The sequence below is a fragment of the Eurosta solidaginis genome, chromosome 1 (assembly GCF_040869045.1).
Source record: "Eurosta solidaginis isolate ZX-2024a chromosome 1, ASM4086904v1, whole genome shotgun sequence".
NCBI lineage: Eukaryota > Metazoa > Arthropoda > Insecta > Diptera > Tephritidae > Eurosta > Eurosta solidaginis.
The window spans coordinates 127,621,708-127,637,310 of record NC_090319.1 but is presented as its reverse complement, the minus strand read 5'-3'; the positions used below and the strand labels follow the sequence as shown (position 1 = coordinate 127,637,310).

The following is a 15,603-nucleotide window of genomic DNA, read 5'->3' as shown; positions in this document are numbered from 1 at the left end:
TCTTTTTTGTTTCTCACGCGATGTTACTGAAATAAGTTCTAGATTCTCTTGTGGATTACAGGCTTCCATCTGTGAAAGTCTCATAAAAATCCATTCTTTAGTTTCCGAGATTATCGATATCATACAGACAAACAGACAAACAGAAAAAAGTGGTGTCGATGGATTCTACGACATTCCAAACGTCAGGTACACTCATTTTTTTTTAGAAATCTTGGATGTACAGACACGATTTTCTAGAGATTTATTATAGTAATATAGTATAGATAGATAGATAGAAGATAGATAGATAGATTGTACGTAAATTTATAGATTTTGGAGCAAATACATTTTGACCGATAACTAAGTTATCGATTAATTTATCTAAATATCACAAAATTCAAATGAAACCTGTGATCTTCCTCTATTGTTTTATGCCCATATTATACGCATATTTAGAGGTTATAGGTAACCTCATTTTAACCGATTATCGTACTATGGCAGCGTAAAATAATTTTTTTTTGGTACGCCACTGTATCTATTCATGAATTTGATTTTTAATTTATATGAAATTGAAAAACAACTTTGCAAAGGCATTCTTTGATATTTGCTTGGAAACTAAGTGCATTTTCCTTAGTTTTTCAAAAAAAAATCCTTAAAAGTAGCTTAATTATAGCTTAAACAACTATATCTTTTTTGTCTCTCACGTGATTTTAATGAAATAAGTCCTAGATTCCCTTCTGGATTACAGGCTATCCATCTGTGAAAGTCTCATAAAAATCCATTCGTTAGTTTCCGAGATTATCGATATCATACAGACAAACAGACAAACAGAAAAAAGTGGTGCCGATGGATTCTACGACATTCCAAACGTCAAGTACACTCATTTTTTTTAGAAATATTGGATGTACAGACACGATTTTCTAGAGATTTATTATAGTATAGAAGATATAGCTTTTCTTTTAGTGTTTTGTTTTAATAACTTGGTGAATTGGGTGATGCAAAGTCCGTGTTAAGCTGACATCCAAAGCGCCTGTTTTTTTAAATAACTTTTGAACATTTAGAAAAAGTATCGCAATTAGTTTCTTATAACTGGCAGTGATGCGCATCCGCCACTTCGACCATATCCGACCAATTTTCGACATGAACAATAAATGGCCTAAACAGTCTTAAACGAGTAGAAAATATAGTAACGCGCCGGACGACGCCGCGCCGATATTTTTGACATTCGGCGGCGGCGTGCGAAAAACGACCCTAATCGGCGACGGCTCGGCGTTTATCGGCGGCGTATATCTCTAGTGGAGATCGAGGTCGGGTTGTCGAAACTTGCTATGCGGCACCTGCGCGACAACCCGAATGGACCTCTCCCAGTCTTTGACTCCTCCGAGACCCTGAGAGGATATAGGATCATCAGGTGCGCTGACAGGTCTCGTTGCAATTTCTGACAAGGTATGTAGCACAAATTAGCGGAGAGGTAAACAACCTCCAGCTAAAGCTAATACCTGAGGACTTCGGAGAGGAGTTGCTGGACTGCATCAAACTGTACAACAGCAGCATTGCGGCCATTGCAGAATGGCAGTTTATAAAGGAGGAAACGCCGTCGAAAACCAGTAAACCAATCCTGGTGGCCATCTGCGGGGACTCCCTAGAAGCTCTGGCCAAGGCGGACCACAAAATGGCCTTTGCGTTTCGCATGGACAAGGTAAAGGTATTCTGCGGCGACACAATACCTGATGAAGTTGAAGTGGCAGGTAATCTGCTGTATGCGGACATGGTCAAAAGTGGTATCAATGGATACGCATGTTGTTGTTGTTGTAGCGATAAGGACACTCCCCGAAGGCCTTGGGGAGTGTTATCGATGTCGATGGTCCTTTGCCGGATGGAGATCCGGCACGTTCCGGTACCAAGCCCGACCATCTCGGGAACGATTTGTTATATAACCACATGCGACCTTCTTGGCCATCCCGCCCTCCCTACCCCTAGATCCATGAGGAGTTCGGGGTTGCCAGAGCCTCGGTTGATAATGAAACAGGATTCGCCACGAATAGGTGAGGTTGACAATTGGGCAATATAGCTTCTCCAAAAATATAGCGCTGGCAACCTGAAAGGGTTGCGCTACACAACCCCTTGAATCTGGTATTTTAGTCGCCTCTTACTACAGGCATACCTACCGCGGGTATATTCTGACCCCCTAACCCGCTGGGGGATGCGCATCACTGCCAGTTATAAGAAACTAATTGCGAAATTTAACTCTTCCTAACTGTTCAAAAGTTATGTAAAAAAACGGCGCTTACGATGTCAGCATAACACCAACTTTGCATCACCCAAATCACCAAGTTATTAAAACAAAACACTAAAAGAAAAATTTTTTTAATAAATTTATATGCTCACTTTGCATATATATTTTTTTAAATTAATAATGATCAATGAATTCAAATAAAATTACCCAAGGCGAACATGTTCTCAAATTGTCCTCAAGTTGTTAAAAAAAAGCAAATTATCCAAAAAAGTGCCGATTTTAAAAAAAATTTACGTTGCTGAAAGAATAGCGAAATCAGTGATGCAAAATCCTTTAGTAGGTTCTAGGGGTAAAAGCACTTCTTTGAAATGATTCTTACCTCATACTTAAGTTGAAGATATATGATAAAAAGTGAAAAATCAGTTGGGCTTACAATCAAAGATCTGTTGTTTATTTGCGAAACTACTATAGCGTCTGAAATATTAATTTTGATTTTCTCACTTAATCCTTCAACACCCAAGTATCCCAGGTTGACATTTCCTAAAGTTGGCGGCCCTATCCCCAAAGAGTCCTTTGGAGTGACTCACATTGTTTATAGTCCATCAACCAAGTTTAATATCACCTACACGTTACGGCTCCTTTTACAAATGTGAATACGTAGGCACATATATTTACCAAGTGAGGCTCTCTCCTTCGCAAGAACTCTCAAAGTGGCGAAGCAAAAGCTTTCCCAAGACAGTCGATCTAATAATGAAAACTGAAGCTATGCGATCATCCATAATGAGCTCTTATATCATAAGGCCGGAAAACAGCAGTTAACATCTTTCATCGAAGGATTTTGATTTTCATTCTAAAATATCGTTGAAATCAATGTCTTCAAACTTTGGTCTACATCTTAAAAATTGTATCCAGGGTCCTTGTAAAATTTTAATTATGTAGATGTGCCGAGGATTATACAATTTTCACCCATGAGTTACGCAATGACATACGAATAGTTACTCCTTAACGTTTCAAGTTCTTTCTCTGGTGTAGCTCGGCAGCATAGCGCGACAAAAACATCCGTTAGAAAGTGTTCGGAGCTACACCTAGAGCTTATAGGAAAGTGACATCGACGAAGGTACATATGAGTTCGAAGTCGCTGTCCTATAGCTTCTGTGCTGGCATATGGTGTGCGGGTCAAGAGGCGTGGTACCGACTGGTGGTAGGGATTGCTACTGTTCGCACATCGGGAATTGTAGGTGGACAAAACCTTTCCTAAATATTATTTTTTTAAATAGAAAAATCAAGCTTTTTAAAGTAAGAATACCGGCGTACGCCGGCGCGCCGCTCACGCCGCCGCCGCCGGTATATAATAGAGCCTATGCCGCCGCCGCGGATAAAGTGATCGGCGTAAACCTCTAATACAATGATCCTCTGGCTGGAAACGTTATTCAGAGCGACTATCGCCCTGACCTATATTCCACAATGCTAGAGAAAAACAAAAGTAATCTTCATGCCAAAAGCGGGAAGACGCACACATGAAAACGTGAAAGACTACAGGCCAATAAGCCTCACATCCTTCATGCTCAAGGTCCTTGAGAGGCTTCTGGATATCTATATTAGATCAATAATAACAGGACCAGCACGCCTACATGAAGGGTAGATCTACGGAGACCGGCCTCCATGAGCTACCGGATTTTGTGGAAAGATTACTACACTACAAACAATTCGCACTAGCAGCTTTCTTAGATATAGAAGGCGCCTTCAACAACATCGAAACCGGCACAATTGTGGACTGCAAAGGGCCGGAGTTGACAATCACATCTGTGGATGGAATCAATCAATGCTGGAAAATAGAACCATACAAGCGGATAAGGGCGCAGTGACAATGACCCGCAAAGTGAGTAGAGGTACACCCCAGGGCGGGGTCCTCTCGCCACTACTATGGGTCATTGCACTGAACGAGATACTACTCGAACTCGACAAGAATGGTGTTAAGGTAGTAGCGTACGCAGACGATGTGGTCATTGCAGTCTCGGGGGCTTTTCCCTCCACACTAAGCGACATCCTTCAAGGTGCGCTAGGTAGGTATGTTGAACTGGCCGGTCCATGAGGACCTCACATAGACTGATTGAGTCCGTAGTGTTACCAGAAGTTTGTTTTAACGACCAAACTGAAAAACCCTATCAAAAACCAGGACCTATGTTATAAAATAACTCCGTCCTCTTAGCAAATACTAGAAGCTTTCTAGGACTTAAGCCACTTGCTGCTTCTAGATCTGACAGCTGTATCACTCCTTATAGCTGGAGTCTTAACCTGGCAAGTGCAGGGCACGAGCACAGAACGTGCTCGATCGTTTCCTCCTCCAACCCGCACTTCCTACACCTGCTATCACTGACCAAGCCTAATTTAAAGGCATGTGACGCCAGAAGGCAGTGTCCAGTCAGAATACCCGTCATGAGTCTACAGTCCTCTTTTTTTAATGATAGAAGCAACTGTGTTAGTCTAAGGTTGTAAGACCTACACATAATCTTCGACACTTTACAGCCCCGCGCTTGAACCCACGCCTTTTCTGCTTGGTCGATCATGTGCACCTCTCGCCTTCGCTTAATCTCGCCCAATCTAATTGGGACGTCTACGGAGCAAGCTTCAAGGGATGCGCCCTTTTTAGCTAATTCGTCCGCTTTTTCATTCCCATCTATTCCCATATGCCCTGGGACCCAATATAGATGTATGCTTCTCCCTGTCCCGATTCTCTCCAGAGACTGCTTACACTCTAACACGCATTTAGATGCTGTGCTATGCGAGATTATTGCCTTAATTGCTGCTTGACTGTCAATATAAAAATTAACACGGTTGCAGCTTAAGCTATTCTCTTCCAGGGTTTCTACTGCTTTGGTTACGGCTACTATTTCCGCTTGGAAAACGCTACAGTAATCCGGCAGCCTGTAGGATCTGCTTAATTCCGGATCAGCGCAGTATACCGCAGACCCTACTCCTTCCACTATTTTGGAACCATCGGTGTACACATGTATCGCCTCGTCCGCCATTTGCGCACCCTGGCGCAACCGTCCACCTCTATTGTGGCCTTGAGATCTCCCTCAAAGTGCAGGTAGGGAATCATGTAGTCTGTTCGTCTTGTGACTGAGGACGCTATACTACTATGGCCATATGGTCGGCGTTCAAGCTGCCCCGAAGCATCGAGCCTGGTTGCGGTCATTAACGCTTTGTTCTTTGCTACCAGGTCTACAGGTGGAATGTGCAGAATGGCATACAGTGCAGCCGTCGGGGTTGTTTTCAGGGCTCCCGTAATGCAAAGCATCGATAGTCTGCATACCCCCTCTAATTTTTTGAGGTATGTTGTTTTTTGTGTGGCTTTCCACCAAACAAGAACTCCATAGTATAGAATAGGGCTTACAATCGCTTCTTGACCCTCTCCTCCACGTTGAGCTTCCATGACAGCTTACTGTCTAGAATGATTCCTAGATATTTTGTGCAAGGTTTCTCCTGTAAGGTCACCGCTCCTAACTTAGGCCTGGTCCAATTTGGGACCTTGTACCTCTTTGTAAACAAGACCATATCCGTCTTCTCCGCATTGACTTTCAGCCCGACATTAGATGCCCAGGTATGAATATCCCGAAGCGCCCGATCCATCAAAGAACTAATCGTTGGAAGGCATTTTCCACTTATGACAATTGCAACGTCATCTGCGTAAGTCGTAAGTTTTACGGGTCCCTCATCGAATTGCCTGAGCAGTTGGTTGATGACCAGTGTCCACAGCGGAGGTGATAGCACCCCTCCCTGCGGCGTGCCCCTGTCCACTGATTTCGTAGCCTCGTACAATCCCCATTGTGATGTAATCTTTCTGCAATTTAACATGCAGCCGATCCATCTGATTAAGGCAGGATGTACTTTAATGTAATTAAGACCATCCATAATCGCCCATTTTGCAACATTATTGAAAGCCCCGGCAATGTCCAAGAAGACTCCTAGAGCATACTCCTTATATTCCAGGGATTTCTCTATGCTCATTACCACCCTATGCAATGCGGTGTCTACCGACTTGCCTTTGGTGTACGCATGCTGTGTTGTGGAGAGCAGCTTTTCATCCACGTTGGACTTTATGTACACATCTATCAGCCTCTCAAAGGTTTTGAGCAGAAATGATGTTAAGCTAATGGGTATATAGTCTTTGGGATACACGTGACCGATCTTCCCCGCCTTTGGTAGAAAAGCTACACGAGCAGTTCTCCAAGAGTGCGGTACATGATTCAGTCTTATGCACCCATCGAATATTATTTTAAGCCATTCCACGACCGCCCTACTTGAGACTTGTAGCATGGCCGGGAATATACCATCTGGGCCCGGCGATTTAAACTTAGAAAAAGTCTTCACTGCCCACTCGATCTTGGTATCGGTCACCAAGCCCGGCACCACTAGCTCCGTGATCGAAGTGTGAGTGATGTCTGCTGGTTCTTCTAAACCGTCTCCCGATGGGAAATGTGTATCGAGAAGCACCTCAAGGGATTCCTCACTATCACGTGACCATTCCCCGTTCTCTTTCTTTATTAGTCCCTGGACTATGTTTCCCTTTGCTAGGACTTTTTTCAACCGTGCTGTTTCACTGGAGCACTCTATGTCCGTACAGAAACTTTTCCATGAGTTTCTCTTCGCCCTGGTAATTTCACGCTTGTAGATCCTCAGTAGATCCCTGTACTCGTCCCGACACGCTTCGCTTTCCGCGGTCTTTGCGAGTTTAAACATTTCTTTTACCTGTCTTCTTAGAAGACTCAGCTCATTGCTCCACCATGGCGGCTTAGCTTTTCCTCTGAATCTTCTTAGAGGACAAGCTTTGTTATACGCAGTCATAAGCGTCCTTGTTAGGAATTCATTCGACTCATCCAGTTCCTCTACATTAGCAACCTCTTTGGGTTGTCCCAGTTTCGTTTCTACATGTTTCTGGAATTTAGTCCAATTCGTTGCCCTAGGGTTTCTAAAGGTTCCTCCCTTCTCTACCCTCTTTAGTGGGATGCTGAAGCTTATATACACATGGTCGGAGAAGGAAGGTCTATCGAGAACCATCCAATCATACCTTGATATATCACGCTCGGAGCTCAATGTAATATCCAGAACATTGCTGGATGTTGGACCAATGTATGTAGGAACATTTCCCCTGTTGGCTATCTGCAAATTGGTTTGCAGGATGTAACAAAATAGAGATTCGCCCCTCTCGTTCGTATCTGCTCCTCCCCACGCATTGTGGTGCGCATTTGCATCTGCGCCTATGACCAACCGCCCTTTGCGCCCTTCCTCCTGTACTAGCCTTTTGCACTCCATCGGTGGAACCTCCGCAGCATGGGCCATGTAGCAGGACGCCAGGATAAATGCCTGCTTATTCTCTTGCTCAACGGCCACCGCTACGAGATCCTCGGTGGTGTAATTAGGCAGCATATATGAATGCAGCTGTTTCCTTACCATTACTACAGCTCGCACCCGTCCTTCCGTTTGTGCGTAGTAAACGCCAAACCCGCGCGCGCTAAGTCCAGAAACCTTTCCTCCCGATGAGAGCCACGGCTCCTGGATCAGCGCCACGTCAAACGAACCCTCCTCAAGGGTTAGGAGGAGTTCGCTCGACGCCACTTTACTGTGTTGGAGGTTTATCTGTAGGACTCGCAGCACCATTGGGCTGTTTGTCCCCCTCCAGCACCTTCGTCTTGACGTCGTCGTCCTCCTCTTGCCCTTTTGGTTTAGAGTATTCGAGGCCCCCTTCAGCCCCTCGTGAATGTTGTGCCGTGTGTTCCTCTGTGCGAGTCTCAGCACCATTTAGCGTTTGGTCCTCTTCTAGCACGTTCGTGGTGACGTCGGGGACCTCCACCTGTCTTTTTTCCCTTAGGCTTCTGAGGGCGTTTTCGACTTCGCCCACTTCCAGCGTGTTAGGATTTTTATCCTCGGGACTTCTTTTCCTGAGTCGCATGTAAATTTTGCCAGTACCAAAGGACATTTTGCCAAGCTGCGTGTACAAAATATCCTCCGCCTGCTTGTTTATTTGGAAGATGTAGAACTGACCATCCTCGGTAGGCCGAGATACAGTAAGTACCTTCCAATCCTGTGTCGGTATGTTCGGATTCCGTTTCTGCAGAAGTCGCAGTGTATCCTCAGACTTCATCACGCATGGTATCCATACCTTAACTTTTGGTACCGTGGGGATTTGCGCTTTATCCGCCACCTCAAACCGCGCGTTCGTGCCTTGCCTTTGGAGGTTTGGAACGACTTCCTCCAGCCACCGCAAGCTCGCGATGTTGTCGCACGCTATCATCTTCACACCATTATACCATCCCCCCGAATCAAAGGTTGGAAGGGGCTTACTTGGTTGTTCCCGCATCATCTTAAGCATTAAGCTAGTAAGCTCCCTTTCCACAGATCTCCACCTTTCAGTAGTCATTTGTCCGAACGGACTGCTACGACCAACCAGCGCCACAGTCAGTGACTGCTTTGCCACATCACTCATCTTCTCGGGAAAAGCAGGAGTCTTAGTGTTATCTCCCTTTGGAACCTCCGAGAAAGCCGGAGGCTTAGCGTTATCTCCCTTTGGCTTATCTCCTACTTCCGTAGTTGGAACTTCCCTCTGACTGGCAGCTTTCGAGGTAGTTGCTACCTCGCTATTGGAACCCATCTGTCTTACAGCTTTGGGCCTACTTGTCTTGTCTATGCGACTGCCCTGCCTCGCGGCTCTAGGACTGGGTCCTTTCTGCCTCTTGAAAGCAGGCTTGTCGCCTTCTGCCGAGCGTTGCCTCTTCATTCTGCCATTCGACGCTTCTTCCTCCTCGTACCGGTTGCAGAACCGAGGGTTTCTCGCAGCAAACCTTTTGAACTGCCTTCGACCTACTTCTACCGCTTCATGGGCCCATTCCAAGCGCTCGATCTCCACTTCTGTTGGGTCGACCACTGCTCCCAAGCGTTGTACAATTCTTAGTGCTGCACGGTACTGCGAGAGAGCTCTTTTACTTCCTCTGCTCCGTACCCTTCTCCACTCTTCTACTCCGTTTTCATTTGTGTGCTTCTCCAACACGGAGTTCATTGAATCAGCACTACTCTGGCTCCCCGAGTCCGACGCATCGCTTAATTCGTATTTGTCGTCCTTGGATTGCGACTCAGTCCTCCTCTTTACATCCTCCTTATTACATTCAGGTAATGAGTTGTTCATCTTGGTCGTACGACCACCTGCCCGACAAGGCGGGCTCAGCGGTCCAGTATTATATACGGGGAAAGAACCGTCCACCACAGCAGCGCCCGTTACTGCGGTAAGGCCATAAATACTTCCCGAGATGGCCCGGTATCGGGAAGGCTCCGTTCGAATACAGCCGAATTTATCCCCTGGCTGCAAATCGTCCAATAGGCACGGTCCGCATAACACCCTGGATTAGGGGGTTGGCAGTTCTTGGTCACCGACATCCCGCCGCCCTCCTATGAGGCGAAACGGCGTAGATGTCAGTCCTAAACAGCTCCGCCTCATAGTCGGGCGCTATGGAGTTCGGCTAAGCCCTCACACCAACGACAAGGTGCCTACCCTAGTGAGGGAAAAAGCAGACTGCACACCTGGCCAGCATCGTGCGGCCTCAACATCAACCCCAGCAATGCAGAACTAATACTGTTCAGTAACAGAACAAAAATACCAATTTTTCGACTACCCTCAATAGATGGAACGGAACTCTCGCTCTCTACTAGAGTTAAGTACCTAGGCGTCGAAATAGACAACAAGTAAATTGGAAAACCAATATCGAAAAAAGAGTAGAGAAGGCGTATATCGCATACTACTCGTGCAACAGAATAATCAGCAGAAATGGGGGGCTAAAGCCAAAACTTATGATGTGGCTCTACACGGCGGCCGTAAGGCTTACCCGGGCATACGGAGCCATAGCATGGTGGCCTGCCCTGAACAAGAAATACAACTCTAAAAAACTAGACAAAACACAAAGGGCAACATGCGCAGTGATAACAGGTGCACTTAGATCGTGCCCGACGGATGCACTAAACGTTAAACTTAACCTGTTGCCACTGACCCTCCACATCAGATATACAGCGATCAGCACAGCCATCAGACTAAGGGAGTCTAAATGCTGGAAAGAAAAAGGTTATGGCCACAGTGACATCCTAACAAGGCTCACCGATGTGGATTCGATTACCTCTCAAAAACACTGATTTTCGACAGAAATTACAAGGTGCAGATACCCTCTAGAACGGATTTCTAGGACGACAGAGTTGGCAGGGAGAAAGCCACCTCACTCACACTGACGGGTCCAAAATGAACTGCGGCGTCGGTGCAGGTGTCTTCTCCAGCCAACCAAAAGTCGCAATCCCCATCCGTCTTCCAAACACAGCGAGCAACTTCCAAGCAGAGCTTCAAGGAGTAAGAGGGCCTGCATCTTCCTTTTGCAGAACCGGATAGACGGTGAGGTGGTTATATATTCCGACAGCCAAGCGGCACTCAAAGCGCTAGAATCACCGTACACATCCTCTAAAGCCATCGATAACTGTAAGAGGGTGCTACGTGAAGCAGCAAACCAGGCAGCTGTCACTCTCAGCTGGGTACCCGGCCACAGGAACATTGACGGCAACGAAAAAGCGGATGAAATAGCACAGGAAGCAGCATCGTTAGACATCACGGAAGCAGTCGCGGTGCATCGACCACTCACATCAGTTAAAAGAGATATTCTCACCTATCTAAGGAAAATAGCAATCCGCGATTGGTACTCTACGGACACCTGTAGAATCACCAAATTAATATGGCCAGACTACAACCAGAAAAGAACCGATGACTTACTAAATAGGTCTAGGAAGGAAATATACAGAATCACGGCCACTATTACAGGGTACTGGCCGTTTGTCACACACGCGAATAGAATGGGTATCCCCTACAATGAGAGGTGTAGGAGCTGTAGACAGGAGGGTGCCGAGAAATCGGTTACTCACTTTCTCTGCGAGTGCCCAGCCCTCGCGAATTTTCGGTCCCGTACTCTAGGCAGTTATGTATTTCCGGACTTAAGGGCGGTGTCAAACTGCCGAATCAAAGACATCAGTAGGTTAATTGATCTAACCAAGTGGTTTGAGTAAGACTATACGTAGGGTACATCAATCCAAAATGTAATTGGTTTCAGGAGGAAGTGCATCAAAATGGCACTACTTGGGCCCGGCTCCATAGCCGGGCAGCACAGCAACCAACCAAGAAACCACTTCCAAAACCAGGTACGAAATAGTAGTCCTAACTCAAAAGGAAATCCGTTGGGTAAAAGTGCGGCTTATAATAAAACTCGCCCAAGAAAGACATTATCCCCCAAGGTATAGCAATCTAACTAATAAACCACCATTTTCCAAGAAAAGCTCACTGCTGACTTTGAACCCCCTCTTAGATCAAGGTCATCTTCTTCAAGTAAACGGCGGTTGGCAAATTCCTTTATCCCCTATCGCCGAAAGCACCCAATCATCATTCCGGAAGCCTCACGTCTCTGTTACCTGTACCTCCAGTTTTTGCACAACTTATTGATGCACGCCGGACACCAATTGATGATCAGGACCGCGAGGCAGGAATATTTTATACCCAGACTTAAGTCAAAAGTGAAAAGTTGCATACGGAATTGTAAAACATGTACTATCTACGTCACTTAAAGTCTTCGCGTGACTTGCGTTCATGCACCCATGCATCCCTGCAAAAAATTCCTTTAAAAACATCCCTGCTGTAATTGGAACTTCGAATGCGACATTGGAATTGCTTCCAGTGTTGCATAGTATATAGTCTATTGTCACTTAATTTTCGAACTTTTTTTATCAACTACCATCGTCGAGGACACATCAAAGTCAGTCAATGAAGTATTATTTTGAGCAAATCATCGCCGTCACATCAAGACGATAAAGGCCAGCGGGTACATCTTCAGCGTCAGCACATTTAAGCCAACGCGATAAGTATCTCATTCAAATCTATATATTTTGCACATTTTTCCCAAAATCCCAAAACTCCCGGTTCCACCCTGTGACTCCGATATATATACATATATATGTGCATAGGTTCGCTAATGTACATATATAGCGATATGCGGCAACATTAATCACTTTTTATATATTTTTTCATTTACCTAAATTGTTAAATTTACGAATTCGAACATCTTTCCTAAGTCGATAGTTACCTAGTTCAACTTGCATCATTGAAGTTTGATTTACTTTAAATTTAATTCATTGCATTTTCCTTTGTTGGTTCATAAGTTGTTATTGTTAATAAAAACCATTGTTTTTGTTTTTATCAGCCTATTGATAAATGATTCAAGGTTCGATTCGAGCTCAAGGCGAGAACAATAATTTTTTTTCCAATGATAATTATTGTTATTTTTTTATTTTTCTAAATTTGAAAAATTGTATTTTGTTTTTGGAATAGTAAGTAGAAAATGTTTCAGACAACCGGCCATAGCTGCGCAGATAGATCCATTTCCAAGGGTGCTAAGCCTTCATCATCAGTACGCTTTAGGCATGCTATGCTAACCATTTAGCTATACAGCGGTGGTTTGTTTGACTGGCAAATTTGCTACTTCTATTCCTTTTTACCAACTATATTTATTCAGTGTTGCGCCAACTGGTGCAAATCACTGATAATGCTGGATTTTTGTTTATTGTCAATTACTTTGTTTGACATTCCCAAGTGCTCATGGTTTATTAACAATTATTTTTGTTTTTATCGGCCTATTGATAAATGATTAAGGTTCGATTCGAGCTCAAGGCCAGAACAATAATTTTTTTCCAATGATAATTATTGTTATTTTTTAATTTTTCTAAATTTGAAAAATTTTATTTTGTTTTTGACAATAAAAAAAAATCCAGCATTATCAGTGATTTGCACCAGATCGCGCAACACTGAATAAATATAGTTGCTAAAAAGGAATAGAAGTAGCAAATTTGCCAGTCAAACAAACCACCGCTGTATAGCTAAATGGTTAGCACAGCATGCCTAAAGCGTACTGATGATGAAGGCTTAGCACCCGAAATGGATCTATCTGCGCAGCTATGGCAGGTTGTCTGTAAAATTTTCTACTTACTATGTATGTATGTATGTATTTATTTGAAAATTTGTTCCTAGCACAACAATTTTGACAAATTATTTAACAGTGCTAGTCATGAATAGCATGAGCTATAAAAATTGAACATTTATAATAATAAATTAGATTAATCAAATTAAATTAAATATAGCGGACAATAGTGAAATATTTATGTATGTAAATGTAAACGTATTCCAAAAACAAAATACAATTTTTCAAATTTAGAAAAATTAAAAAATAACAATAATTATCATTAGAAAAAAATTATTGTTCTGGCCTTGAGCTCGAATCGAACCTAGAATCGTTAATAAAAACCCTGAATTAATTGAAAGGAAGTTGTTCCCATCAATTCGGAATACATACCCTGCGTGAGTATAATTCCCAATTTGCATTCAGGCACATCCCTAGTGTTCAACGATCATATTTTTCGCTGATTTTTGTCGATTTATATAAAGGAAATGCTTAAAATTTTTTTATTTCTTTTTATTTGCTTCTTTTGTTCCAAATTGGAGAGACGGGACCTACCTGCTTTATGCCGACTCCGAACGGCATCTGCAAAGCAGATGAGCTTTCACTGAGAGCTTTTTATGGCAGCAATACACTCGGAGTGCTTGCCAAACACTACCGTAGGGGGACCCCGCTTAGTTGCTATTCGACTTAGAACAATTTTCTTCTAGTTGAAAAAACCTGTTTCTGCAATTTTGATGTAGCTTTGCCCGGGGTGTGAACCCAGAATCTTCGGTGTGGTAGGCGGAGCATGTTACCATCACACGAAAGAAAGTTAAGCGATGGGATTTGGGCTCAGGAAAAACGGTTGCACTACGCATACCCAAAAAAAATAATTTTACATTGTAGGTCCCGTCCCTCCAATTTGCAGGAAAAATTAAAAGGGGCACGGCCAAAATTGGAAACAAACGCGGCCTTAAATCGCTTCGGGGGTTATCGCGCTTTACATTTATTTATTTTTGGAACGAAAAAACTGAATTGAATAAAAACGGCCCTTATTTTGTTGGAATTTTAAGCTTTTCTGTACATTATCGCCAAGTGCAGAAATCGTCTTCCATTCCATCAGTAACATAAAGCCTTTTGAATGAAAGGTGTAGTCAGCATTTTTTGTCGTGTCGTCGACGATAAGTTATATGTACGTAAGTACTTCTCTCTACTTTTATCACTAACAAAATAGTGAAATTCAGAAATATAGCACCCCGATCACTATAGTAGGTATGCCATCAGAGTGCATAAAATGTAACATAACGTATGCTGTTGGATGCACTAGATTCGAATCAACACAGCACTGCCTTGATTCCTTTTATAAAAGTTTTGGAAGTCGACGTATCAATTTCATCATTATAATAAGATAATATGTATAAGTTAATGTCAGGGAAATATCACCGATATAACAAGCAACAACTAGCAGCTATCTCAGGCTAGATAGGCGAATATTGTATTACGTAAAGTGGCGAAAGAACAATCTAAAGAAACACAGCTATACAAGTCATTGTAGTGTGAACACCATATAAGCACGGGATTAGGTTAGGTTGAACTGGGCGGGCCATGAGGACCTCACATAGGCTGATTGAGTCCGTACTGTTACTGTTGTTTTAACGACCAAACTGAAAAACCCTATCAAAAACCAGGACCCATGTTATAAAATAACTCCGTCCTCGTGACAAATACTAGAAGCTTCCTAGGACTTAAGCCACTTGCTGCTTCTAGATCTGACAGCTGTATCACTCCTAATAGCTGGAGTCTTAACCTGGCAAGTGCAGGGCATGAGCACAAAACGTGCTCGATCGTTTCCTCCCCCCTGTAACGAAGCTTTTCCTTGCTCCGGTGCTTCTTCAATAAGTTCTGGGTATACTCGATATGTCCAAGGTTCGCTTACAATAAATTTATATTTCGGGGCACCTTGCAGATCGTTTCCATATAAAATTCACTTTATTGCTTAACTCTTTAAACTATAATATAAAATTTATAAAAGATGTGTATGTATAATTCACTTCATTTGATGCTTGCTATATGATTAGTCGTGGGGTAACGGTCCCTCGTGTTCCGTTAGGAGCGTTCCATTAGGACGCCTTGCTGGTCGATGCCTGGGTATGTGTAACTGTATCTCAGTGACGCCTTGCGTAGGCGTGTTTCTCCTACGGTTAGCAACTGCGCTGTCTCCGCTGCGGCTTACGGTGCGTCTGCGTGAGTGTAGCTCTGGTATGGTTGACGTCGTATGCTTGCGTGACTCTGCTGCGGCCAGCGTCGTATGTTTGCGTATCTCTGCTGCGGCCAGCGTCGTATGCTTGCGTGACTCCGCACCCGAGGCTTATGGTGGTGGCA

At 43.8% G+C, this 15,603-nt stretch overlaps 1 protein-coding gene across 1 annotated transcript in view; it reads right to left on the bottom strand.

Moving 5' to 3' along the window:
* Dhc93AB (Dynein heavy chain at 93AB) overlaps nucleotides 1–15,603 on the bottom strand; it is a 2,991,564-nt gene that overhangs the window by 764,283 nt on the left and 2,211,678 nt on the right. The window lies entirely within an intron of this gene.